Here is a 25,593-nt window from a genome sequence, read left to right as displayed (position 1 = left end):
GGCTCTGATATCATCCAAAGACTTGCTCACTCACTTATTTGATGGGTGCTAATGGCTGTTAGCCAAGACCGTCGCTGAAACCGTTGACCAGAATATCTACCACTGGCCTCTGTGTCTCCTAATATGGTGGCTAGGTTCCCAGAGTGACAAATGGACATGATGGGATATAAACGATTATAGGCATCCTCTGATGCAAAGCAAAGTGCATTCCTTCGGGCCAAAAGGGTCAAGTGGAATAAAAAGCTCACTTTATGCGCCTCTGTATTACATGGGCTATTCTTTGAGAGGTCCCTACCACTTAGGAAAGAAGTCCAGGGCCAAGGAATTTGTCACTGCAGTGAAAATTTCCCAGATCTCTTTCCCCAACACCACCCTCCTCTCTACTCTGCCATCAGCACCCATTCATCTCTTTAGGAACTTTTCTACATAGCTCAGTTTTAACTCCTCTATCATTTTGTTTGGAAAGCATTTACTTGTTTGCTTCCCCTTCATCTTTATTAGGAGCATGACATACTACTCAAAATATCAGAGATCAAGGCTTTGTTATACTAATGGAGGAAATAAATCTTGGATCTTGTGTCAGTGAATGTGTGTTTATTGCACGTGCAGAAAGCAGCATAAATTTACTGTGGCCTTCTCCAGGTGGAAACAAAATGCTTTAGGAGCCGACCTTGGGTGGAAGAGAAAACCCGGGACTTGAATGAATGAATGAATGAATGAGTAGAAAATGACCCTAATCACTAACTTGGCTACAATATCTAAATAAATTCTGTAAAATTTCTCACTACCCTTGAAAGGCTTAACAGTACTTGCCTGGAAAGTCCTCAAAACTCTAGCTAATACTTCTTTTTTTTAATGTTTATTTTTTTAATGTTTATTTTTGAGAGAGAGAGAGACAGAGTACGAGCGGGGGAAGGGCAGAATGAGAGAGGGAGACACAGAATCTGAAGCAGGCTCCAGGCCTTCAGCTGTCAGCACAGAGCCTGACGTGGGACTTGAACTCAAGAACCGTGAGATCATGAGCTGAGCTGAAACCAAGAGTCAGATGCTTAACCAACTGAGCCACCCAGGCACCCCTCTAGTTAATACTTCTAATAAGGCAGTTGAGACACAGTTGACATATTTTTGCTCTATCTACCACTAGACAATGAGCTCTTTGAGAGCAGTATCCAATTACTTGGTTGTGATAGTTTCTTTATATATGATGACTGAGAAGATGGATTAATCAAGATAGATTTTTGATTAAATATAAACATTTTTTTTATGTTATTGGTAAACATAACTTTCAGTAAACAAAGTGTGCCTGACTTTGATTATGAATGTGAAGAAAGTCATCTTTTATTGTCTACTATAGTCACCTTTCCCCCATTGTTATAACCATTCAAATCTCTATCAAGGCAGAATATTAGCTATTATAAAGTTTATCATTTTATGTTAAGGTATAATGATAAGAAGTTTTCTGAACTATAAGAAAAAAGTCAAAAGAAGAAAGAGAGAGAAAGAGGATATAATGAGATCATAAGTATCCAGGAAATATTGTCTGTCTGTTATGATTTATGTAATGAAATTAAAAAGTTGAAAGCCAATTTTAAAGCATTTCAAAGTAATATCAGAGAAATTAATTTGAAGGATACATTTAATGTTTTGAATCAGAATCTGTCAAGCCTGTCATGAATTTTAACTGAGTAAAAAAAGTATTCTGATGCATATTGTATGGATGTTGGAGTTTCAAATACCACAAAACTACCCAAGAGATGATGATACAATAGAACTCAATTACCTGGGAGTAATAAAGTACTTCAGTTGAAATCATGATGAATGTCAAAGGAAATATTTTGATGTATTTAAATAATGAACTCTACTGTTTGTAAAAGCTAGCTGTGCCAGATGCCCTATAGAATAAGATCTTTGATTTTAACTCTAATTTTTCTTAACCTTTTATTACTGTGTGTACACACATACACATATCATAAGTATACATAGCATAAGTATAAGGCTCACTAAACGTTCAGAAACTTAACACCCCTGTATAACCAATAACTACATCAAAAAACAAAACATTGTCAACATACCAAAAGCCCTCGTTATGCCCTCTTCCTATCTCTACCTGCCTCCCCAAGTAATTACTATTCTGAGTGCTGACAACATTGATTATTTGGAACAAAAAAGATACTATGTATTTTTGTGTGTGTGGCTGGCTTCTTGTGTTCAACACTGTTGACCTTAAAAGTAGAATGACCAGTTATTTTACCAGCAAAATGGATTATTCAGGAATAGAATAGGGATCGAAATTTGAGACATACAAGCTACAGCAAACTGTAGGCAAGTCCAGAGATCAAAGGAGAGGAATGTTACTTTATAGAGAAAAGAAGGAAGTTGGAAGGGGCTGCTTTCAATGCAAGTCCATCAGAGGAGAGTGAGAGTTCAGGGTGGTGATGGTTTCTCATTGGCTGAATTGTGATATTTTTCTTATTGGCTGAGCTTGTTGCTGGGCAAGGAGAAATTCTTCCTGCCTCCTGTTGCAGTAGTAAAGTAGGCTTCTTCTGTTGGGAATGCAACGTATGTCTTTTGGTGTTGGGGTCTGCAACTGACAATGAATGATAGGGCATGAGAGCTCCTCCTCCCGGCCCCCTAACTCCATTTTAAATGAGGTTTCAAACCATGTTTGTGGGAATAATTCATATTGTTGCTAATAGTTGTATATTGTTAATTTTTATTGCTGCAGGGTATTATATTAGACACATATTCTACAATGTATTTATCTATTCTAGTCTTAATGACAATTTGGGTAACTTCAGTTTGGTGCTATTATAAATAAGACTGCTGTGAAAATTCAAATACATGTCTTTTAGTGAATATATTTTAACACCAACTAATCTTAGCATGTGCTGTGTAAATTATCATGTAAAATTACACAATTAATGTAAACTATATCTATTTTTCAGGTGTCAGTATAAAATACATTTCTTTAAGCTATCTATTAAAGCAAGATACTTATAATTAAATATAATTTAATTATATTTAATTCTTTCTTTAAAGAGAGTCTAGTACATTCCAAATATAAAACTAGATACCTTATCTAGTTATTACTGATAAATACTCTGTAAAATGAATATTACTATACAATTTTGGTAGATAATTTTATTAAAAATTTATCACTATTAAGTTGCAAAAATAAATTATGTTCTAACATAAACTTTGTTTGCAAAATGAAGAGGGGAAAATGGGAAGAAGAAAAGAGAAGGGAAAGATACTACAAAGAGATGTTTCCAAATGAAATTTAGAACTTCTGTTTGACGAAAACCCGTCTGTATTAGATTTTCTGAGGGACAGACCTGTAGACAAAGATTCAATCAAGCAAGTTGCCACTGCAGACAACTAGAAGTCTAGAACCACTGCAGATTATAGGGCTCAGAGACATCTCCTTTTGGGACCATGGGAGCTGGGGTATTTTTAAATTAATTCTTGGAGTTAATGGTACAGGACTGATCCTAGAAGTGTTATTTTTTCTGTCACTATCTGACTGCTGTGAACATGAGCAGAGAAGGTTCCAGATAAAACTTTAGGCAAAGACATAATGCTTACAGTTGGAAATCACTTAGTGTGCACTTAAATGACAAGACTCCAAGGAACATGGATGGAGCACCAAGGTCATCTGTAATTCTTTTTTTTTTTTTTTTTTTTAAATTTTTTTTCAACGTTTTTATTTATTTTTGGGACAGAGAGAGACAGAGCATGAACGGGGGAGGGGCAGAGAGAGAGGGAGACACAGAATCGGAAACAGGCTCCAGGCTCCGAGCCATCCACCCAGAGCCTGACGCGGGGCTCGAACTCACGGACCGCGAGATCATGACCTGGCTGAAGTCGGACGCTTAACCGACTGCGCCACCCAGGCGCCCCGGTCATCTGTAATTCTTTACTTGCCCTTGACACATCCCCCTATGTCCCATGTTAAATTCACTGGAGATCTCAATATTATCAATGTTTTTCATGGTGGCCAGTCACAGTTTCATTGAAAAAATATAATAAAAGGAGAAGTGAGACAAATACATTCTCTCCCCCTCACCAACTACGATTTTCTATATTGCCTTCATTCTCAGCCAGCCTCTTCACTGGTCTTGCCCCATAAGTAAACATAGTCCTTCATCCCATAGGGATCTGTGTCCCTGGATAACATGACCTTGTGAGGCATCCTTGTTGTAATTATCCATTAATGAATATCACTCATCATAAAAGCACCTGAAGACTGCCCAGGGAATATCTTGAATTCTAGTCATAATTCTCCTGCCTCCATCCTGTAGCAGCAATCCCATCTCCTCATGATATTTAGATTCTATTATTCCTGCTAACATGGTAACATTTTGCTCATTATGCTTTCTAGTCTTCAGTTAGGAGAAACCCCAATGATCAGGTAGCAGTTGGGCATTTAGGTTTTCTGTAACTTTTACTGTGTTACCTATTAGAAGAGTCCTCCCAGGGAACCAGGACCTCTGGTCCAGTGGAGCTTAAAGTAATAGGCATAGGAAGTACAAAGTCCTAATGCGAGCACAGGACACATGCTCCTGTGTGGTGAGGAGAACCAGTTTCTATCTTCTGTTGCTCAGATGTATTTATTCTATGAGAGCTATAACACCATATAATGTCATTGGTTCAACTACATCCCACACCTTGAAGGGCAGCACTCAACTCAATCATGAATGGCATCATTCCCAACCTGGTATCTCAGCTCTGCATTTAAAGAGGCCATGCTAACATTTCTATTAGGCTTAGAGCTTCTAAGTGATGAGGTATATTCAGGACTAGAGAATTACATACTCACATGTTCATTGTTCATTTCATTTTCTGAAAATGGCTTCTTTAGATCCAAGGTGATATTACATGAGATGCACTGCCCATTCACTCTGTGAGCCCCGACCAAGACAGGTTTAATGTTCCCCTCAGTTTGACTAATCCTTTAACAGGATTCTTCCTGACTATGGGCCATGACCTCACTTTTCTTAATTACTTTAGAAAACTCCTATTAATTCTTTAATATGATATTGATACGGAGAGCCAGCTATACAGTCTATTTAATGGTTAAAAGACCTAGACTCCTTCCGATGATATTTGGGTAAAATTAGTAGAGTTATTGCTATTTTGGGGCAAGACCATTAGTGTATACTGATGTCTATTCCAGCTGAATGTAAAATGCTTCTAATCCTCTTTCGTGATTAGTATTGGAGGTAAAAAGCACATTTGCCAGATCGATAACTGTATATCAAATGCTCAAGGCTGTATTGATCTGTTCTAGTAAAGTTCCACATCTGGCACCACAGCTGTGATTGGAAATAACACCTGGTTAAGTGTGTACTACTTGCTATCATTCGCCGTGCTCTTTTTTTTTTAAGGGAGACAACACGTAGACCCATCAATTCTATTTAGAATTAAAATAAAAACTGCCACCATTACATCCTTTAGGCTTTTGCCATTGCCATTTTCTTCTACCTGGGATATAGCATTGCCGTTACTTTACTAACCTGCTTGGAAGGCTTTCATTTGAACTTTCCTACCATTATTGCCCTCCTTTACAGGTCAGGTTGCAGATATAGGAACCCTGTGAACCAAGTAAATGCATCCTGATTATGCATTCACGGACTGAGAAATGTCAGAGGTGAGGGCTCTGTGGAATCACTGGATCCACAATGATACGACTAAAGGCCAGTATTCCATCTATCATCCGACCTCCACATGCTTGCATCCTAACTAGGGGTCTGTGATGACATTTTGGACTCCCTAGCATATTGTTAGCCCAGAGTTTATAACACGTTTCAAATTATAAAAGTGGGCCCTTTAGGTCCCTTTGAGGAAAGATTATGAAATTTGGTATTAGGTACACTTGTTTTGTTTTATAGAGTATTCCTTGAGAGGATGCAGCCTCTTCTGGAACAGGCTCTCTGGAAATTGGTTTTATGGTTATGATGTTGCATTGTGGTAGCTGACATCAGCCTTTTGATCACATGTTTTTAAGGTTTTTGTGTTGTATGTGTGTGTTCTTGTTTTTATTGTACAAGGCAGGCAGTATCATGGTCCAGCAGCCTGCGGGATCTGAATGCAACCCGTAATACATGAGCTTGGAAGAAGCTGCTTCCCCAGTTAGGCCTCAGGTGATACCAAAGCCCGGGCTGACATTTTGATAGCAGCTGTGTGAGAGACCAAATGTGATCCAACTAAGCTATGTCTAGACTGACTCACAGAAACTATGTTATTATATGTTATTTTAAGCCACTAAGTTTGTAGGAATTTGTTATGCAGCAATAGCTACCTGATATGCCAGTTCCAGTACTCCTCCAGCTGGGGCCTGCTGAGCTGTAATCACAATTACTGGTGTAGAAACAATGAGGGAAATTAGTAGCGGCTCTGGCTGTACAAGATCTGCCTCAGCTGAAGTCTTTGCATGGTCTCCAGATGAAGGGACGCTGTTATTGTCTGGTAAGAAGAGTGTGCCATTTCTGCTAGCCCAGGGGGTTCTAGGAAATATCAGTGGTCAGAGTTCTCAAACATTTTACCTAGATATCTCATTTAGGGTCTTAAAGTCCCCTCCTTCCCTTATCATGGCTCTGACTTGAATATAGAAGACTTGCCAGGATGTGAATTTCACTTTCTTTATACCTTTGTTTTGGGGCCTGATATTGAGCTTGGTGTGCTCACTAGATACAGCGTGGGTGAGTCTTTAATGCTGCTAAAGCTTGTGGCTTGCCTCTTCATACCAGATGACATGACCTTCAGGGTACTTTTTTTAATTACTTAATGATCAAAAAATTCGACCACTCCTGCAATAATTATTGTCTCCTATCTCAAGAGATACTACACAAGCCAGTGCCTTTTATTTCATTTGTATCCCAATTCACCACAGCTAAATGGCTTGGTTATTATAATGCTATAGCATCTCTGGAATTTTCATTACCATACTTACTACTAGTAATGGGGTCCTAGAAACATCTACTCACTGAGTGACAAAATTTCAAAATTTTATCTTGAAGATCTGCTTCCTAAAACCACTTCTAGTACGAAGTGCCTTAATCTGGGTTCCCCCAGAAACTGACACTGAGAGAATGATGCACATGTCAGTAGTTTGTGAGATATTTCAGAAAATACAAGCAATTAAGTGGACATTGAGATAGAGAAGGGGATAAGTTAATGAAGGATGCATTACCAAACAAGTTACCATCATAGGCAACTGGAGCCTAAACTACATGAGGAAATCTCAAAGTCATGGTCCCTATTGGGTGAGGGAGTTGGGGTATTTATGTACCAACTGAGATTAAGTTTTGGTAGATATTGTTTTGATGAGCCATGACTTCTCTGTGACACCAGGTCTGCAGTACGGCAATTTAAGCTTCCACAGAAATTCGCCTTGAGGCAAAGAGATTCAGATACTGGTTATTGAAAGTGTGTAGAAATCTACCGAAATGACAAGGTGGAGAGGATACAGACTGAGCACCAGCAGCATCTGCCACACTATACTATTGCCTTTCTCCACAAATAATATTATATTAAGGAAATCTTTCAGGGAAAATTAAAAACTATACCCTCAACGATACACTGCAATACATGGTATTATTTCTGGAAGTTTCCTAGTATCAGCGTAGTGGAAAGCTGTAGGTTAATAACCAAATTCTTACCAAAGTTTTTTTTGTTTTTTTCTTTAACTGAGAGCACTTTTAAAACATTTTCTTTATGAGCAGATAAGAATATTTTCTTATTATACTCTTTAAAGTTATAATTATTTTATTTACTTTTAAGTACTTTGGGATTTTATTATTTACCTTGCAACTTCTAACAGGATACTGAACATTCATACGAAACATGAAAATTAAGGTCATTTTTTGGATATGTGACAGCTAATAAACCAAGCTCACAGTATCCTACTAAGTGACAAAAAGTAGATCTAATCCTGGCTTTCACAATAATTTGTGTACTGTTAATCTATTCTTGCATACAGCTATCTCATGCTTTAATAGTCCATTCCTAACATTCAAAGATTTTATACTAAATATAGCTAAAACATATTAAAATGCTTATATAAAAGTAAAACCTATTATATTTGGATGTTAAATGCTTTCTAAAATCACATCATAATCCCCAATTAAAGTACAAATTTATATAAGAATGCAATAAGTCAAAGTTTATAATGTAATTTCTAGGATAACAATAAAAAAAACATAGAGAAAATGAGTAACTGGCAAGCACAGAATGGAAAAATAGGGTAATGAAATTTAATCAACATAAGAGAAGAAAAGAAAAAAAGAAACATAGTTCAGGCAAATTATAAAATGGTAGATTTAAATGCACAACAATGGTAGTTTTACCAAATTCAAATGAGCTAATCAATTCAAGATAAAAGGGATTTAAATTTCAACAAAATCTAACTACATTGTGCATGTAAAAGATACACTTAGAAAGATACCAAAGTTACATAACACAGTAAGTTAATATGTGCCACTAAACAAAAGAAAGCTGGTTTAGCTCCGTTAATATATTTATATCAGTTTAAGTAGATTTTATTCAAAAGATATTAGTATTAATAAGAGAAATATTTTATAATAATAAATGGTTAAATTCACTAGGGAATTGTAATTCTAAATTTGTACAGACCTAATAACACATTATCAAATAAAGAAAAAAAGGACAGAATCCCAAGAAGAAATTGACAATAATTGGAGTAAGAGAGTTAATATACCTCTCTCAGCAACTGCTCAAACAAGTAGAAAAAGATGAAAACAGTAAAAAATATGGAAAATTTGAGAAATAATGCTGACAAACTTGACCTAATGGAAATATTAAAACACTGCTTGATACAATTATGTAAACATTCAAGCGCACATGGATTATTTAACAAAGTTGACCACGTTTTGAGTAAATTTCATCTTTAAAACATTAAAATCAAAGAGGGTAGATCCTCTTACCACAATAAAATTAAACTAGAAATCAGTAACAAAAAAAAATGACTAGAAAATTCCCATGTATTTGGAAATTTGGAACTGTATTCCAAAATAATCCAAAGGTCAAAAAAGAAGTAATATGGATATTAGACAATAAACTGAATGATTATGAAGATAAGCTCTTTATGCGAAAGGCCAGTGTTCTTGTCTATACGCTGAAGCCTGATCATCGAACATGTACCGTTTGGCATATGGTAGATGCTGGGTAAATACTTCGCAGTAAATGAATCTGACAGTAACTGAATGTAATTCCTTTGATGATAGCACCTACTGGGTATGAAAGATTTAAACCTGTGCCAAAAACCTCAAGAACAGGTAAAGATTCTTCAAAAAGAGATTGCAAGCAGAGCTCAGCATTCAGGTTTCCTATTTTTGCAGCACGGGTAGGAGGAGGAGGAGGAGGAGGAGGAGGAAAACTGGAGGGGGCAGCTGAAGAAATAGGTACTGTTTTTCATAATTAAAACTGAGACTCCTACCTGCATTGTTTACAGTGTTCAAAGAGTGACGCCAGACACAGTAAATGTAGGGGAAGTCTGGCTTATTTTCATTAACTGCAAAGTATTTACCCAGCATCTACCATATGCCAAACGGTACCTGTTTGATGATCAGGCTTCAGTGTATAGACAAGTACACTGGCCTTTCGCATAAAGAGCTTATCTTCATAATCATTCAGTTTATTGTCTAATATCCATGACTTCTTTTTTGACCTATGGATTATTTTGGAATAATAAGCCTAGCTTATTTTATCTAGGTAGGCTGTCAGTACCAGCTTTATATGAATCAGCTTGTTACTTACTAGAATATGGACTATTTCTTTTGTCTTAAATGTATATATACTGATCTAGAAGTTCTCCAGAATCATAAAATGACTGTTACTAATTATAGAATCATTTCCAGAATCTGTAGCTCCTCGTTCCAGAAAAGAAATTCTATTAAACATTACCAATTAAAGATTCAGTTGTCATTATTGACCTAAATTCGTCAGTTGTAGTGATATTAGCGTGAAGGTTTACAACATTTTTATGAAATATTAATAATCTGTGACTGTGTAAAGGTGGGGCTGGAAGTAAAATGCCCATATTCTTTCCATTTCACTTGTGAAACCGCTTTACAAGGTTTCAATTAGATCCTTGCTTTTACCCCTGAGAGAAGCTAACGGATGTATTGCATTAATTATGGTTCTTAGAGACAGGCTCAGGGAAGCCAACATTATAAAATTATAATTATTGCAGTTTTGCAGGCTCTACTTTTTCTCTCACCCCACGTGCTTACAGAGTTGAAATGTGGCTTTACAAACAATAGCTTTGGAGGAAGTGTGAGTGCAAGACTGCGTAACCAAATATATGAATCGATGTGGCTTATGATATTTCAGATGTAAAATTCTTTTAACCATTGAATACCATTTAATGTGTATTTGTGAATCTATTAAATTTAGTTTTATTTACATATATGCATATGTACTTACATACACACATGCATAATGTGGGAAAGATATATATATATATGTATATATATATACATATATATACATATGTGTGTGTATGTATATATATTCACTGCTATGTATATATATTCAGTGACTGAATATATACATACATACACACACACAAAGTTGCATTTGTGTTTGTACCCGTGTATTTATGTATGTTTGTTTGTGTGGGTATGGCATGAGGGAAAGGGATGAGAACTTTCTACTATCAGTACAGAGAGCTGTCCCAAATCACAGTGCAGGTATTTGAAAATAGAATGGATCGGTGTGGTCACTAGTGATTTCCTTTAATTTTTTTAAAACCAGAAAGGAATTGAATGGCTCCCCTGAAAAATGTATCATGTCAATAAAGCACGTTTGACTAAGGCAATCGCCTATGTATAGACCCTCACATTGTTTTAAAAGCTACAGTCTCTAAAAGAGAAAAGCCAGGGATAAGAATCTTACTTCTCTTTATAAGGGTAGTGTTTTGAAGAGAGCTGTCATAACATTTTCTCAATTTAAAGAACAAAATTTGCTAGAAGTTCCTATATGTCAGAGTATTATCTAAAAGCATGATTAAATTTAAAAACAGAATTTATTAAGTGATCCAGATTCATTTAGGTTACTGAGGTTATAAATCAAAAAGCACTTACATGCAGAGGTAACAGGAACTGGGCTGACTTTATATGTTCAAAAGGAAAGATTTTATTTTTGGTGAAATAAAATTTAAAAAAATAATGGGCAGTTAATTAAAAGTCATAAAATGCAGGAGACAAGTTAGGTAGTATTAAATTTAATTTAATAATTCAAGGCAATGCTTTCTAAATACTAAACTTGTAGCATAAATCATATTTATGGCCTGAATAAATTAAGAAATAAGTGGCTGAAATAGTAGGTTAATTAAAATTAGTGCATTTTTAAAACTGGCAAACCAGATAGCGTGGTGGGCTAATATATAAGAGGTTGGCAGTTATTTCAGCCAAAATAGTGAAAGCAGATGGGCACCTAGACATGACCTCAACAGACTTTAGTTTTTTATAGCCTTATACTGGGTCATATAAATTATCACATTATCTTTTTTTTTTGAAACAGTATTATCACATGATGAATATTTCTTTAGACTAAATAATTGTACAACTTTTTAACTATGAGAGTCTGGCATGTTATCTCATTTTCCTTACTTATGAAATATGGATAATAATAAGATCTCCTAGGATTTTTCAAAGGTTAAACTAATATACAAAATAGAACACTGTTACTTTCACTTATTGAAAGCTAGTGCATTTTTATATATTACCTTTGCTTTGACACTTACAGTATAACCCACATTAAGGACATTTTAGATGCAGAGCATAGTTTAAGTCACAGAATTCTGCAAATTGTAGGTTCATTTTATGGTGTTTGGGTTTATAACAGCTTTGCAAGCAGTTAAATAGATTACAACTAAGGAGACCATGCCAACCTAATTGAAGAGGCAACCAAACTAGGGTTCTATTTTTCTCTCCTTTAGCCATTTTATCTGTATGAAAATTATCTTCTTCAGGATCTCTCAGAAAAGCTTTCACACTGTTGGAACACTTTTAATAAATGGGATTTGGTCTAGGGAAGAAAATTAACAAGAGACCTCAAAGAAAATTTATTTCAGAAAGAATATAGCCTTTTAGATGATATAGCACCTTACAGGGAGTTTGGATATGGTAGAGAATTGGTCAGGAAATAAAAAAAGGTGTTTTTTTTTTTTTATGATTCAAGGACTAAAAATGAGATCTGTAATTGGAAAAGGTCTACAAGATCATGGTGCCTTTTGAATTGCAAACACCAGGTTAAGAACTTAGGAGAAAGATATTTTGGAAAGTGCTCAGAGAGCAAATGATCTAATGCCTTCTATTTATTCCCATCTATCAGAGGTCCCATTGCACACTGCTCATCTTATCTGACAGAAGATTTTCGATTCATTGGCCTTACTGCTGACCTTTTATTCTCTTAAAACCCAAGAATCCCACATACTGATATAGCAAAATGGGAAAACTTCCTTTAGAATTAGGTCTGATTTCACTTACCCCATGTCACACTTTGTGTTTTAATTTTTTTGGTGTCAGGGGAGGGGAACAAGTAGGAGGAAGATTTTAGAACACTGCACAAGGATCAAGGATGTTGGGTCATAGACAACCAGGTTCAATTCTTGCCAGAGATACATGCTGTACCACTTTTAGGGACCTTCAATGGAAAGAACAGTTATTAATTTTGTTATTTAATCTATAGCGCAGTTCATATAAAACAAAAACATTAAAAAATGCTTATTGAAAAAGTGGGTTGTAAAGCAAGTGTTTTTTTTAACTTTATATGTACTATTCTGTAACATGGGAGTTGTACTTTTTATGCTTGTGAGAATTAAGTTAGACAATGGACATTAAAGGAACTTTCCTCGATGGTAGCTCTGATGATTTGTATTAAAAATATTCACTTGCATAACAAGATCTTGTTGTTCTTTTTGATGCATACAGAGGTATTACTACTTTAAACATTAAGCCTGCCAAGAATTCATACCTCTTGAGTATTTTCTTCACATACAAATTTGAGTCAATTTTTTGATATCTATTGGAAATAAATATTTTTCACAACTAGATAATTATAATAGAGTTTTAGGTGAACATTTTTACAGGTTAAATAGATCTGGAACAGTTCTGATCTATGTTAATTGTGAAAACTTACAATAAGAGAGAAAGAAATTTTATGCCAGGAAAAACCTTTGTTTCATTTTCCTGATTTTTTCTTCCTCAAAAACTGTAGGGTTTTAAGAAGGAAATGTTAAATGTTGTTCCACATTTAGTGGCAAAATTGCTTGTTTTTTAAAGCTTTTTTTTCTTCTTCCTATCAGTACATTGTTTGTTTTTTCCCCTAGATTACCATGCATAGGAAGTCATCTGAACTGTCCAGTCTTTATAATATTATCATACTGATTTAACTGAAATACTCACTAGATCTAATAAAATTTAATGTGCTACAATTAAGCATTGGATTGCTTCCCAGTCCATGTTTTCAATTGTCAATATAGCCTCTAAGTGTTTTTGAGTACTAAATTAGGAAAAGCCAGGCAACTCTAAAGTCTCCTTGTAAGGATTTTCTTTACGTATTGTATAAAGTGCAATTTGTAACTAAGCTGTCCTGTGTTTCTTTCACCTACAGTACTTTCAAGCCAGCAAAACACTGTTAGACCATAACTTGACCTAATACCCATTGATTACCCAGCATTGGATGATGCTTTTAACCCCATATCAGCACCAGCTCCCTGCTGACTCTAATTTCAACAATAGCTCTATTCCTTTAAAGGAAAAAAAGGACCACCTGAGACCTTCTACATGTATTCGTATACATTAGATCATCCTGAATTTGTTCATAAGCCTTTGGTGGAGGCAAAATCCAGCGATGGAGTTTTTACTTCTATTGAACTAGAAATACATTCAGATGTACCCCTGCTGGTTTACTGGAAAAGGATACAATCATTAAAACTTCTTTTCATTGATAATTTTGGATACCAGTAGAGGAATGACATGCTTCTATTCTCTGGAAGTAGAAGTCTAGATAAGCATCCTTGGCCAAGAGAACTGCTCCTAGGGAGTAAAGTATTTTCCACTGTGCATGTTGGCATTATTTCTTTTGCTATCTACACATACCTACTCTATCCACATGACCTCTAACAGCTTTGGACTTACAGATCTTATATCTTCTTAACTTCAGTTATCCAAGAGAATGCCTCGATCTTTTAAAAGTCTGAGCTTACAAATCCTAGAGAAAGGAATTATTACTCTAAGGGAAAGGTTGGATCTGATGCCCTCCATTGAATTCATCAATTTTGCCTAAAGTAACCTGATTATATAAAAGTGTGACACCTTCCATGGGAACAATATGGACGCAAGGGAGGAAGGAGAAGATGCTAGAACAGTGGAGGAGGTGAACAAAAGGACTTTTTGCAGATTGTCAGGTCTCATATACTGTCTTGCTTTCATATCCACTCCAGTAAATCAGAATTTTCCATATCCATATATAACGGTAAACCAGTGTACTTTGGACTGCCAGGAAAGTACCATCTGTTTTTATCACACCTCAACTTGACCTTTTTTGTTAACGTCCCTTGTTGAGGGCAAGAAAGTGATGTCAGAGTCCCTAATCATTTAAATTTCTCTGCTGTATATTAAATTATAGATCCTATAAGCCATCCAGCCGGTTCTATAATATTGATATAATGACTGTCTGGTATTGATTCTCTGCACTCTGTTTCTCTGGATCTCATTTAAGGATACAAATGATCTTTAACTGACAATGTGATACATTGTAGCTTTTTGTTTTTCTTCACGTAATCTCTGTTGATCTCACTTTTCCCATTCTTTGGTAACCAGGTGGGAAAAATCAGTGTCAACCATTCCAGTGAACTATAAAAAAATACATATGCAGGAAATGTTAAAGACAAAATATACCAGAAAGCTTCTGATAAAAAATAATCAGATGCGCTCTGACCCAAGATTTGACTAAAAAACTAGCATGTACATTGTAAACACTAAATTAAAGGTGATCATATATTTTAAGTCACTGGGATTTACCAGTAACTTCAGATAAGTTTATTAGACTTCAGATCTCAACACAAGTCAGTACAGATTCTGATTATCTCCAATAGGCCTTTCCTAAAATATCAGGGTAATGAAAACAGAACTCAATTAGATAAAAAAAAAAAAAAATCAGTACATTCTTTTCTTTCTGATCACAGATAACATGAACGTCACCTACTAGTAATTATTCAATTAATTCAACCAATACAGTGAATGTTGTTTTTTGAGGTTCAAAAATAAATAGAAACAAACAATGCCAGTAACAAAAAATTTTCCCTGATGGCAGAACAGTTTTTCTTTAGCTTGTTATAAACATACTAAAGATGATAAACTACTTTAGTCAGTTGATGACATCTAATTTTTGGTGACTCGTTTATATTATTTTTTTTAACTTTTGCCTTATTTTCTACTCTTCTATGCCTAAAAGTCAAAATTTACAATGTAAGTTTAATTCTGTGGTAAAAAGATAAAAATCTAATTGTTTTATCTCCTTTGTTCATTACTCATTAGGGACTATTATTTGAAGCTTATTTAAAAGAACAAAGTGCTACCTCTATTTCTAGATGATAATATACAGTCTCAGAGGATCTGGATGTTTATCACTCACAAAAATCACTTTGATACAGGTTTTGTTATTAGTTGACCCAATGTATAACAGCACTGTATTTAACAAAAATATCCATTAACGTTTTCTGACTTACTGAATCTTATGGAATTTAAATTAATTTATAGAAAACTTGTTTCCTTGATTCATAACTCTTCTGAAAATCAGCTTCTTACTCAGAATCCTATGGTGACACTACATTAGGCTACGGTCAGAAAAGGCAGAATGAATAGTCAAGAAAAAAAAAACACCTAAATTATAATAGATTCTGTAATGGAATACTACTTTAAGTCAATAGGTACTCAATAATCTAAGTTAGTCAATGGACTCTTTACCCAGTGTTCCATCATGTGTGCTTATTTCATGATTTCCTTGTATACAAGCTTATTAAAAATATGGTTAATTTTTGAAAAAAAACCCTCCCTGAATCTTGCTAGGTATAAATAATAAAATCCAGGGTTTCCTGAACTATTTAAACAAACGTTTTAAAAAATATATATATATATATTTCATTTTCCCCCTCAGCTTTAGTGAGGCATGATGGACACGTAAAAATTGTATACATTTAGGTTGTACAATATGCTGTTTTTGTCTTAAAGTGTACAATGTTATGATTTAATATACACATGAATTGTGACATGATTGCCACAGTCAAGCTAATTAACACCTTCATCACTTCTTACAGGTACCTTTTTTCTTGGGGTGAGAACACTTAAGATATACTCTCTTAGCAAGTTTCAAGGATACAACACACTATAGTTAACTATAATCACCATACTGTACATTAAATCCCCCAAAGCTATTCATTTTATAAGTGAAAGTTTGCACCCTTTGACCAACATCTCCCCATCAGGTACAAGTTCAAGCGACAATATCCATTTATGAAAGACCCAAAGTGACAAAAACCGCATGAGGACTGGGATTTTACTTTGATGCATTCAATGTTGTGTGCCTGCAAACCCAAACACAACTTGCAGGCATCGTTGCTCAACTCTCATTTAAAAAAGAAAATGCTTCTAACATTTCTCAGTAAACATTATGTTTGCTGTGGGTTTTTGAAAGCTTCTCTTTATGTTAACATGCATGTCTTCTTTTTTAATACATTAAATCTCTCTTTCATTTATACACCTTCTCCCACTATGTCATCCATCTATTCATTTTGTTTCTTGTGTCCTCCCCTGAAAAACTATCCTTACTTTTGATGTAATGACATTCATCAAAGTTTTGTCCTATGATTTCTGACTCTGAAGTTTTGTTTTTAAAGTACTTTCCTGCCTACAGATCATAAAGATACCCAGTTTTGTTTTCTTCTATTGTCTTATAGTTTATCTTTCACATGTAGACCATTAATCTATTCAGTCACTTTTGAATGTACTGTTAAGTACACATCCATTTTCATTTTTCCTCCTTGAAGGAGTTTATTTAACCCCTTCTGCTAATTTGTCCTATTCTTACTACTTTTGATAGTTCCATGGTCATATATAAGTTCCGATATACACTAACAAATTTTAAAATTTTGAAAAGTGTATAAATTATGGAAAAATACATGCTGTCAAAATGTCCTGTTCCAAAACATAACAATAAATTTTAAACAAAATTAAAATAGCCAAGATTGCCCCTAGACATAAACAAAACCAAAAGCCAGTCTCAGAAGGCTTTGAAGTGAATTCATACAAACTTTCAAATAATATTAAATTCCTACATCATACAAATTGTTTCACAAACTAGAATAAGAGGTAAAGATGCCCAGTTCATTTTATGAAGCTAGTGTACTCCTGATTACCATAAGGGTAATGACAAAATAATGCAGGCCCATTTCACTTAGGAATATAGATTTTAAAATAATGCATAAGCTTACCAAATCCTACAGTTTTATTTAATCACATGATTGCATATGAATATAAGAATGGTTCAGTATCAGAAAAATCTATCGACAATATTCAGTCTATTAAAAGAAAAACGTTCTTTTGGAATTAATATTACAAAACATAGCATCTATTAATTTAAAAAATTCAATAAATGAAGGCTGGAAGAAAACTTCCTTAACTTAATAAAAATGGTACAAGAAACCCAATAACAAACATTATATCTGACAGAGAAATTTTAGACACCTGTAGATTTTTTTTTTAACATCAGTGACAAAGCCACATTTAATAGACCCCTGGAAGTTCTGCCTAATGTTAAAAGAGGGAAAATTAATTAAGAGTTGCAAGGATTAGAAAAGAAAGCATACAATTGTCGGTATATATAGATGTTTAATCATCTACCTAAGGGAAAGCAAGCAACAGAATCAGCATACAAACTATAGGAACAAATGAGAGTCTTTTAAGTTGCCTGGACACACAATCAACCTTTGAGAAGCAGTAATATTTGTGTACTGCAGAAATAACCAAATAAAGAGAGGCGCCTCTCTATGGCTCTCTCATCTATATTGTGGGCCAAGGCAAGGCTGCCTTTGTTCTAGGCTATCTTTTTAAGGATATTTGTACTCAGAATAGGACAGACTTGTTTGTTTTCCATTATAAAAGGTGTGCGTTCTCTGTCCTCAAAGTTCCTTCCTCTGGTCCTCTTCTCATTTCTCCATGGCAATTGGAGCTCAGAGAACCGGGGCAAAAAACTAATATTCTGGCTAATGTTATTGCTGTGAGTAATAAATTACCCTTGGTCTCTGAACCAAGAGTCAGGTTTTTCCTGCGGGCACCCATTAAAGTGTGGTAGGCTAACTTGTTAGCTTGTATACTGGGTAAAAATCTTAGACCCTTCATATTCTTTGCACCAACTAGAAAATTCAAAATAGGACACCATCACACTCACAACAAAAACTTCAATTTATATGGTAATTTATCTAGTGTACAATATGGAAAAAAAAACTATAGAAATAATTAAGGAAGTAAAAGAAGATCTTAATTTTTCCAGAAACATTCCCTGTTTTTAGAAGAAATGGCTAACCATTATAAATCAGTCAGTTATCCTGGATGACTCATTGTCCTCCAGTGACATTTCCAATTTGAAATATAAACCTAACATAATGTGTCTACAACTTATATGGAAGAATAATTTATTAATAGCTAAGTCAACCTTACATAAGTAAGGGTAAAGCAGAGGTATTTGCTCTAAGAGAATTAATATTACAAAACATATATATTATGGGATATTGGCTTAGTAACATTAGCTCACATACATGTACTTATACTTTCAAAAATGTTAATAAATTTTTAAATTAATTTTATGTATTATTTAGAATGAATTTGACAATGTAAACTGATACTATTAAGCAGTCTTTTAGTGTTATTTAGTGTGCAAAACATATATGTTATCCAATGCAACTTTAGTGAGGGAAAACAATGCTCAGGCTATTCTGACATCATTTCAACAACATGGATCTGCTTCATTACACACGTTGTTGTGTAACTTGCATGTAGAATTATTTTTTGAAGTGAACTGAAGTCTAAGCCTACACTGGCATATATATGTTTTTCACCAGTGACACAAATTCATCAGTAATGGTGATGTCAGGTTACTTTAATAAAATAATATGAATGGAAATAAGCAAATTTCTTTAAAAAATAAAGGAATATGCAAATTATAATGCAGTGGCTCTGTTTTAAAAGTAGGTCTTCTCATGGGTTTGTATTTCACTTGAATTCACTGTTCTGAAGGACAAACAGCTGATTTACTCCAAAGAGCGTCCTTTAACTCTCCAAGGTTAACATGAAACTTAGTAAATTGATAGTGTAGAACCTAGTGAAAGATTAGAATATAAATAGAGGACTTCAAACTTTATTGCTGACTTTGAGATTTAGGAATAATATTTGTCACATTATTAGAAAGCTATTACTTTTCAATGATAAATTGTTTTTCATGAGGGGCTGTGATCATTAGACCACACTTTGGATTGTATTGATTGTTCAAACATGAGATCTAGTCACAATCTTACTATAAAATTTTCCCCCAGCATTCTCTGCTAGATCATACAGTATTTTATATATCTTTATATTGTGGACAACAGCAAGGGAAAAAAATAGCATAGAAGAGTTGCTTTGTTTTAATGTACAAAATGTAATGTTGTAAATTTAATTATATCACCATGGTTCTTTGATTTTATTTTAATGTGCTATTTATTATGACTATGTGCTTTTTATTATATAGTTCATCCATGAGGAAAGGAAAATTAGCCCCTAAAAATTCAGGACTTGCTGGACTCTGACAGGTAGGCCTTGATATTGTTAGGAGCTGACCTGACCAACAGCTAGACAGCATTACTCTGTGACTGTAATGAAGTGATACAAAAACACGAACAATTCTTGATGTGGATTAAAAGAAAAACATTACGGTGCCAACCCTAAAATATCTAACATCACCCTATCCCAGATTTAGCTTTACTCTTTACTCTGGTCTTCTCCCTTTCTAAATGAGATAGGTTTTCACTCAATTATAGAACTATTTACAGTTCCTGAGAGCATCTAATTTAGACCAAAGCCTCACTTGATTGAATGCTCTTGTAAAACACCTACTCAAAGCCCAATTGTAATAAGTTCTTTGTAAGATCCTCCATGAGGATAATGAGATGCTCCATTCTTCCTCATGGTGTGCACTTTCCCTTCCTGTATTCATAATGCAACCCAAGTTGTGTTACTACTATGTTTCTGGATATCTTCTTCTAGAGGACACTGTGACCAGTTCATTGTAACCTTGCCTTATATCCTAAACCAAAAAAAAAAAAATACAGAAAAAAACAAACAAACAAAAAAACAAAACAAAACAAAAAAACAGAGAAACAGCAACCAAATAACAGCATCAATTAAAATCTATCAAATTACTTAACTAACTTCAAGGCTAATACCTGGTTATTAAGTTCTCATCATGTTGAGCAAATTGTTTCTAGCATACTTCAACATTCCATATCACTAGGCATCAGGAAATTGTAACTGAAAATAAAATAAAATTAATTCTGGCTACTATCTGCAAAGTCATTTCTCCAAAAGTGTTTAAGAAAATCAAAAGGAATCTCAAGATAAAAAGAAAAATATTAGATTGTTATGTTATTCTGTCTAGAAACTAGCTTATCAGAAACAGTACTTCCTAACCTCTATCTTGTAAAACATTAATTATTCTAAATTAATTGCCAATTAATACTGATTTTTCACAAGCTCTTCTAAAGTAGATAAGGGAGAGGAACATTTTCCAACTTATTTTTATAGTGCCAGTACCACTGTCATATCAAAACTAGACAAGGACACCTTGAAATAACAAAAGTGTGTACTAGTATCTCTTATGGATGTAAAAATCCTCAAGAAAATTAGCAAACCACATCCAGAAGCACACAAAAATAATTATACACCATGACCAAGTGGTACATATCCCAGGAATGCAATTAGTTTTAACATCCAAAAATCAACTGATGTAATACATCGGGTCTACAGAAAGAAAAAGCAAAACTCCTATGATCATCTTAATAGACACAGAAAAAACATTTTATGAAATCCAACATTCTTTCATGAAAAAACACATTAAAAAATAATACAACACACTTCCCCAACTTTGTAAGTGTTACCTACTCAAATTCCACAGGTAACATCATACTTAATGGTGAATGACTAAAATTAGGAACACTCTTGCCACTTGTATTCAACACTGTACATGAGATTCTAGCCAGGGAAACTAGGCAAGAAAAATAAATAAAAGGTCTCCAGATTGGAAAGGAAAAAATAAAAATATTTCTATTTCCAGATGATATGATCTTATATATATAGAAAGGAATCCAATAAATAACTGTTAAAACTAATAAATCATTTTGGCAATGTTTCAGGATATAAGATCATTATATAAAGCTCAATTATATTTTATATACTTGCAATAAAAATATAAAAATTAAATTTAGAAAACAACACCATTTATGAAGTGTAAAAAAGAATGAAATACTTAGGTATACATTTAACAAAAGAAGTACAAAGTTTGTACTCTGGAAACTACAAAACTTTGTTCAATAAATCTAGAAAGATCGAAATGAATAGAAAAACATGCTATATTCATGGATTAAAAGGCTTAACATTGTTGAATGGCAAAACTCCCCAAACTGATCTACAGGTTCATTGAGATCTCTATCAAAATTTCACCTGACTTCTTTGTATAAATTAACAGATGATTCTAAGATTTGTATGGAAGTACAAAGGACCCAGAATAGCCAAAATGATCCTGAAAAAGAACAAAGTAAGACAACTTAAACATCCTGATTTCAAAGCATACTTTACAGGAACAAAAACCAAGGCATTACAGTACTTGCTTAAGGATAGACATATAGATCTATGGAATACAGTTGAAAGTCTGTATTTAAATCCATACATCTATGGTCAACTTATTTTTGACAACAGTGACAAAACCATCAAAAGTAGGGAAAGAATAATATTCTCAACAAATGCTATAGAGATGACAAGATAGCCACATGCAAAAGAAGGAAGTTGGACCTTCACTTCACGGGCAAAATTAACTTGAATAAAAAACCTAAATGTAAAAACTAAAACTATAAAACTCTTAGAAGAAAACATGAGGGTAAATCTTTGTAACCTTGGATTTAGCAAAAGAGTACTTAGATATGTCACTAAAGCTTGAATAACAAGAGAAAAAAAATAACTTAAAAATGCATAACTTAAAGATCAAAATTAAAAATGTTTTGCTACAAAGGACACCATCAAGAAAGGTAAAAGACAGAAACTGGTGGGTTACCAGAGGGGAGGTGGTGGGGAAGTGATGAAAGAGAATGAAGGGAATTAAGAATACATTTATTATGATGAGCACTGAGTAATATATAGAAATGTTGAATCACTATATTGTACACCTGAAAGTAATATAACACTGTATGTTAATTATACTGGAATTTTATAAAAAGCTAAAAGACAGCCCATAGATTGGGAGATAAGGGACTTGTATCTAGAATATATAAAGAACTCTTATAAGTCAACAACAAAAAGACAAATAACCCAATTAAAAAATTGGCAAATGATCTGAATCGTCATTTATCCAGGGAATTTATGAATTTAAGTTTATACAATGAGTAACATAAATATGATTATTGGACACAAATTTGGACAAAAAAACACAGAAAAATACACATGGTATGATCCCATTTTTATAATATACAAAAAAAGACCATCTTGTACTATTGTGATAAAAGTCAGGACAGTGGGTACCATCGTTAAAGCAGAAACAGAAAGGTAGAACAGGAGAGCTTCTCCAGATTCTGGTAATTTCTCTTTTCTTGATGTTGGTGCTGTTAATAGAAATGTTTATTTTATACAAATTTATTGAGCTGTGAACTTATAAGTGCACTTATCTGCATATGCACTTGCATCCCTAAAAGCACTACAAATGGATGTGGATAGATGTGCATTAATAGAGCTCTAGGAGTTAAATTAAGCTTGAGAAACACCAACACGTAGAATGGTATATTTTTTCAATACAGTGGTCTTTGATGATGTGTGTTTTCTTATTTTAAATGTATGTTATGCCACATTCTAGAAAGGACTGAAGCTGGTTTAAGAGGATAAACAAAAGTATAGCAAGACACAGGTGAAAAAGAAGAAAAGTAGAGGTAGAAAGTAGAAGCTTATGATCACAATTATGTGTATTTATTTCTAAAGTATTTGCATTTTTTCCTCAGTCTTTCTTTGCACGTCTCATTTACTTTGTCTTTTGTTCAGCTTGGCATGTAGATAAGTAAAGGCAAGTAAAGAGAATATCTATAATCTGTTCACTGTTGTAATTTTATCTATTGCATATTTATCCAAGTGAAATCCAAAGAATTCTCTGAGAGGCTCTGCAGGGGACAGTGAGGCAGTGTGAGTTCTTAGCAAGGACCAAGTTTCTGAGACGGGGTATCCCCGCCCCAGGGCAGCCCTTGCTGTTGTTCTTTCTCTGAGCTCCCACAGCCCTTGTCTGTACTGTCACTTTTGGTGTTCATTACACACAGTCTTGTTACATTAAAAAAATTGTCTAGATTTCTGTCGTTTGCTTTTTGTATACTATCATGAGTCTCAGATACTATGCTGTTAAAGAAAACATTGTCAAAACACTGTTGGTATCTTGGACTGCTACATATCAATTCCTTTCTTTCCAGGCTAAATGTTGAGTTTCTGCTGCTGTAACTTCAGAGCTGGGACATATTGAAAAAGATTAAGTATAGGTCTGTCTTCTCTGCGCTGGGAGCAGCTGTCCCATCATAGCTCCTCATCCCCCAAAAGTGTACCCCTGTAGGAAGTCTGTTCCCACCCCCTTATTGGTCAGTAGTACCTCTCAGCTGTTGAGCTGATCACTATCTAAAACCATCAGAGAAACTGACAGATGAAAGCATCAGCAACTTGGCAGCCCCAAATCCCTTGACCTGACTTATGCCTAGCTGCAGCTTCCGAACCAGTGGCGTTTCAATAGACATCAACACAGCAGCCAAGTTCATTGGGGCTTTAGGCTGCCATGGTAGGAGTATTGGAATTGGGACTGTGTTTGGGAGCCTCATCATTGGTTATGCCAGGAACCCCTCTCTGAAGCAATAGCTCTTTTTCGGGCTTTGCCCTCTTGGAGGCCATGGGACTCTTTTGCCTGATGGTGGCCTTTCTGAAACTCTTCACCATGTGAAGGAGACTTCTCCACCTCATATATGGCTTTCTCCCATGTTTCATCTACCCTGTAGCTTTCTTTTCCTAAACCTCAGACAACCTGGAGAAAGTGGTTGGCTCGGGGTCTGACAGAGGGAAGACAAATAAATACTGCATTAATAAGAAAAAAAAATACACAGGTGGTCAAGGCTTGTTTTCAGGTGACATCCATTATTCAAATTAAAAAAATGAAAGAATGGTGAATTAAAGTGTTTTCATCATGTGCTACATGGAGGGAGAATTCTGTCATTTTCCATGAAGACGGATCATCACTACATGCAATCTTTATAATTCTGTACATTTCTTTAATCTATCTGTAGATCTCACTACTATAAGACAGTGACTCTATACTATCAAGTGAACAAATCCCTTTACCTTTGTTTGTTGTTAATGGTCTTAGGAGCCACATTTCAATTCAGTTCAGCTGTGAGTCTTTTACTGTTTTTATAACTCTGTGTTCATTAATATGCTAGGTACCCCGAAAAGATTTTTAAAACTCCTCCCTTTAAATCTTGCATTCTCATTGAGCACACATCGTACCTGTACAAAAACAATAAAATATGACAGGGTCCATTTTCGTCCTGTCCTACCAATGCCAGTGCAGGTAGCAAGGATTGCTTTCTTTGAGAACTGTTCATTAAGACCAGCATGATGTGCTTGACAGCTTGTATTTTCATTGTCTTGATTAAAATGTACCAAGTGATTGGCTCAGGGATTTTGCTAATGGACAAGTGAGCCAAGGTTGCAGGTTCCCTGGCTTTCAAAGTTTTCTTTGGATTTGCTTGGGCTTGATTTTATTTTTTATAATATTTTGTGGTTCCCTTGACCTCTTACTTCAATCTACAGCCGCTGTCAAATACATAAATAAGCAGACATCCTAGTTCTAAGAAGCAAGACAAATGATAACTCTGATTCGATCGGTTTGAGGACACAGATAGGACTATGCTTGCTACTTTTATTTTTCTTTTTCCAAGATGATTCATTAATTTTATTTCAGTATTTGAGAAGAGGGGGAACATTTTTACAGTTATGTGTATTTAATTGTGACATATATCCAACATTGAGAGGATGGTCTGATAACACTTTCAGTAGATATGTCTTTAAACAGATGAAAAGAATTGAAGACACTTCAAAGTTAACTTTTTAAACTGAAAAAAAAATTGTAAGTTAGATAAGAGTCCTTTATTTCCTCCTTTGTGGTTCAAAGAACCCTGAACAGAGTTGAGAGGTGTGGCTTCTTCTCCTGCTCCTGAATTATAGAAAACTAGCCATCCAACCCCTTTAG

The 25,593-nt window shown here is 34.6% G+C and overlaps 1 pseudogene; it reads left to right on the top strand.

Annotated features, from left to right (window-relative positions):
- LOC109498527 overlaps positions 1-24,288 on the top strand; it is a 38,905-nt pseudogene extending 14,617 nt beyond the window's left edge.
- The last annotated feature ends 1,305 nt before the right edge of the window (positions 24,289-25,593 follow it).

The sequence above is a fragment of the Felis catus genome, chromosome A3 (assembly GCF_018350175.1).
Source record: "Felis catus isolate Fca126 chromosome A3, F.catus_Fca126_mat1.0, whole genome shotgun sequence".
Taxonomy (NCBI): domain Eukaryota; kingdom Metazoa; phylum Chordata; class Mammalia; order Carnivora; family Felidae; genus Felis; species Felis catus.
Note: the sequence above shows the minus strand (reverse complement) of the source record. Positions and strands in the feature narration are given on the sequence as shown.